This window comes from Berghia stephanieae, chromosome 9 (genome assembly GCF_034508935.2).
Source record: "Berghia stephanieae isolate SIO BIC M18660-M18661 chromosome 9, UCSD_Bste_1.3, whole genome shotgun sequence".
In the NCBI taxonomy this organism is placed as follows: Eukaryota; Metazoa; Mollusca; class Gastropoda; order Nudibranchia; family Aeolidiidae; genus Berghia; species Berghia stephanieae.
This window is the reverse complement of record NC_088368.1, coordinates 27,055,439-27,060,438: the sequence shown is the minus strand read 5'-3', so window position 1 is coordinate 27,060,438 and position 5,000 is coordinate 27,055,439.

Here is a 5,000-nt window from a genome sequence, read left to right as displayed (position 1 = left end):
GGCTCCGATACGATTAATAATACGCTATATTCATTGCACTAGAAGGCAATCGAATTTCCATTTCATGAAATAAAAATCACCAGATATTTTTTGCATAAACTATCTGTCACTGCCTAAAGCTTTGTAAAAATTCACACCTTGATCAAGTGAAGTAACTCACTCAATCCTAGAGATTTTTGCTACTTTTCAAAATTGGAAAAAATTGTATTAAAAATGAACATGTACATAGATAGTCTTATTCAACTAATATTAACATGTAAAGACTAATAACATTAGCTTTGATACTACGCCTATAATCAATAATTTGTCTCAGAAAAATGTATAAATAGGCATGGGGTCAAAGTAACCAGTGTAAACTACGGATATAGTCGGTGTTAGGGTTGAGTGAGTTAATGATAATTTGTGAAAAGTAGTCTTATACAGGACTAAAATATAGGGATCAGAGTTTTGCAATTATCATCACCATAACAGTCACTGACTATGAGGAATATCACTTGACTTTGTTATAAAAAGAGGCATAAACCCGCAGAATTATTATGTTTAAAAAAATTTATAATAATACACTCTGATGGATAACTTTTGAAAACATTTGTAAATTACAGAGCTCAACTTCGATATTATTATCTTCTTCATCATCATCATCATCGGTGGCGGCGGTGGCATGATGATAATAATAATATATTATAATAATAATAATAATAATAATAATAATAATAATAATAATAATAATAATAATAATAATAATAATAATAATAATAATAATAATAATAATAATAATAATAATAATAATGATAATAAAGATAACAATAAAATTACTAATAATAATACAATATATTGTAATCATAATGATAATTATCATTATCATCATCATCATCATTATCATCATCATGACCAGACCCGTAAACAACATTGTTAGAAAAAGAGACTTACCCTGACACACACCCGCAGGAAAGAAAAACTCACCATGCTTTGGACTCAGAATGGGAAAGGGGTCACCCACACGCCAGAACAGATACATGGTAAACACCCAGGTAGCTGTGGCCACCAGGACACGAAGGTGGAGCTTCTGGGGGACTGAAAAATATAAAATGTTGATGCTTTGACTGTCTGTTTCTTTGCCTGATGTCATGTTGTAAGTAGATATGATAATATAAATTTTATCAAGTAATATTTAATGTCAATTAATTTATAATATTGATAATTAAATATCTAATACATATGTAAGTGTCACATTCAATATTTGTAGTTCAGTTCACTCCGAATAGTTGCAACTCGGTTAATCGCAACATTTCTCAAGAAACAGAATTAATTCTATACAAAAGTATTTGGTTAATCACAACAAATTTTCGCCCTCAACAAGTGGTAAATTCAAGAAATCAATCAAACAAAATATCATAATTAAATTTCGTTATGGAAGAAATCATGACAGGTTGAAAAATCAAAAGTGGGCGGGATTTAATGCTACATTAGTGTGTCACCACTCTATTATAGACAAAATAGGGTAGGGCTTTGCAGTATGGGTTCGTGATGTCATATGTGGCCATTAAATGGGAGGCAAGGGGGCTGGGTATCACTGGCGGTCGGTCTATTGAGCAAAGTTGTTTTGTGCCGCCCTATAATTCTCAAATTTAGCAGATACTGCTTTTTGTCTCACTTTTTGCCTATGCTGATTTTCGTTAACACTCTCTCCTGTCTTACTTGCCATGATTGGTACCTGTAACTACTGTACGAAGGTTGTGCGTCATCACGGACGGCTCTCTTTTTCTTGTTGCCCCACGCGAGGCGAGATGACGTGCGACAATGAGCTGAGGGTGGGGTATGGGGCTACCATGAGCCAAAAAGTCAACAGGCCGTCCAAGTATTTATATAAAAGACTGTTTTCTTCTGTTTTAAAACCACGGCTATCCACTTCCCATCACAAACAACTGATACTCTTGATTGCTAAAATAACTAGGTCAGGCCGGCAAATTTAATTTTGCACACCTTGAGGCCTGACTTGGGAGAAATCAAAACCATATCAATTTTATCATTGAAAGAACAGGTTTGTTGTAATCAAACCATACGGATGAAGAAAATTACAATAAATATAGATCTTATGCTATTCGTTTTCCTCAAATGGATGTTAATCATCAATAAGAATATTAGACAAATCATTCACCGAGTAGAGCCCCATGATGCTATAAATAAGATTCACAGTCCATTATCCCGACATACACAGCAGTTCAATTTGTAGTTATTAGTTATGTTATTGTCTTTGGAGTAGATAAGAAGTGCATTGAGGTTGGATTTTCTATTCCTTCTATTAATGACTGTTATCACAGTTGATATTCGAAGGAAGAAATTTATATGGCAGTCTAATTGCTGTTGTCATGTTGTTCTTTTAAAAAAATGATATTCACAAATTTCAATGAACAGACGTGTATCGCAATCCATACCGGAACAACAATGAAAGGATCCATAGACTTCAATGATCGGATGTTATACAATTTTTTCTGTAGAGGAAAATCGACAAATGGACCTCTTTTACATAATATATGCCCGTCGTAAATGCCACTTATGTGAGTATATCTCTTCAAAATTCAAACCACATATGACCCCCCCCCCCCCATTTTATTTTTACACACAATATACACACATTCTAAAAAAATAAACCCACTAGAACATTGATATTGAGCAATTTCCGTTAAGTGAGCTCAAGACACTTAAAAAGGGCTCCTAAGCCAAAAGCAACATGAAGACGAGACATGATGCCTGTTGGGCGAGATAACATTTTCCTCCAACATAATCAACACTGCTTCTGGTCAGGTACTTACTCATTTTACACCTGAGTACAGTGAGATAATGTTTTCGATCCATGCCGCCTTAAATAAACAGCCAGCAACCGCCCCTGCTGGGTATAGTTTTTTTTACAACAGTTAGACAATGACAGTTGTAAAGAGATATCCTTTGTTTTGGGATTGACAACTGTGCTTTGTGACCATCACGGCAATCTCTTTGACTCTTAAAAATATTGAGAACAACAGAGTGAAAGCTAATCAAATCTGAATAAGACATCGACTTCCATCAAGCTGCTTTTGCTTGAAAAAAATATATACAGGGCTGCCATATGGATTTTATTTCAATCATATTGCTCAGTATGTGGTGGGCTAAGAACAGTGTTTACAACAACTGGTTTGAGTTTACCATATATGTGCACAATGTTGCTATAGTGGACTGGAAACTCAACTTCAGTTAACCGCAACATTTTCGCTGAATCCTAGGTGTTGCGATTATCCGGAGTGGACTGTATAATTAACTCTATTTACATTCATTTTGGCGTGTCCAACTTGTACATTCGAGAGTTTCAAATAATTGATATACAAAATATAATAATATCCAATGTCATATTACATTATTCGTCAAAATGAAATATTATGTTGGTAAGCTCTTTATCAATAGCATTTTAAAATTGTTAATTAAATTAGAATTTTTTTGTCTCAAACTTTAGATCACTCCAAATTGTCACAGTCCTATGAATATGATTATTTTTCCTACATCTTTCAACAAATATCTTAAACTTATCTCCCCTAGTGTTTGTTGCATGTGAATAATTTTTAAAAAGTCATTATAATCTATAATATTGTAATAACAATGCACAAGTCTATATATATAAATAAGGTCACCTCTTATTTAGATACTTTAATCTTTCTAAATAGGATAGATGTCAAACGTCAGGTTAAACTCTCGTAGCGCTTCTTTGTACGTTCTCAGTGTTAACAGACCGTCGCTTAAATAAGGGATTCCAAATACTTTTTCCATACTTTAGACAAGGTCTTATGGCAGGATGATGAAGTTAATTTGTTGCGATCCTATCTCCCCTGTTCAGGAAATTCTGCATTGGCTACTGTTGAAGAAGCGCATTCAATTCAAGATTTTATCTTATTGTTAAAGCTCCTTTCATGGTCTGACACCATCCTTCTTAAATGAACTTGTGTCTCATTATAGGCCATGTACATTGCTAAGATCAAGTGATATACACCTTATGACAAATGTAACCTCTAAGGCTTTGTTCCACAACAAATCCTTCAGTGTAACAGCGCCTAGGTTGTGGAATTCTTTTTCATATAATAACAAAAAACTGTGAAAATTTAAAAGCGTTTAGGTGCTTTACCAAAACAGGGATCAAGCAGTGACAACCAACAGCCATATGAAATAACGATGCTGTTCCCGTTCCACACAACTTTTTGGCAGAAGCATTCGATCGATTTGTTACAATTTGTAATCGAAATACACACGAAAGTCAACTAAAAAGAATGAAAAATTTTCCCGAGAGGCTGTGTATAAAGAGCAAAAAGTAGAGGTCCAAGAACTGATTCTTGTGGAAATCCATATTTTAATTCAGTTGCACCAGACTGAGTATGACTGAACAATACTGTTTGACTCCGGTCGGACAGATAGGGCCGAAACCAATTCAATACATGCCCATTGAATCTAAAGACATATTTAATTAAGTCGACACAATAGAATGTCATGATCGATCGTATCAAAAGCAGCGCTCAAGTCAAGCAGAATTAGCAAAACCGATTTTTAAAAAAATATATATATCGTGGGCATGGTCAACAATATCATTTTGAACTCGAATAAGAGCACTTTCTGTACTGTGGCTTGGTCTGTATGCAGATTGGAATTTACAGTAAAGTTCGTTTTGTCTTTAAGAACTTGTGTACTCTTTTAGAGACAATTATTTCAACGATTTTAGAGAGAAAGCATAGATAAATTCAAAACGGGTCTATAATTTTAAAATTATTCTTTATCGAAATTGGGTTTCTTTAAAAGTGGAGTCACCACTGCTTCCTTGTCTTTCTGGTACGACCGATGACAACAATACATATTATGGGTGTAACCAGATCTTTGGCACACGCTTTAACAATACATGTAGGGACAAGGTCTTAATAACACGTTTTGGTTGGTGAAGAGTTTATAATTAACAAAACTTCCTCCTCAGGTGCGGGTTCAATCAA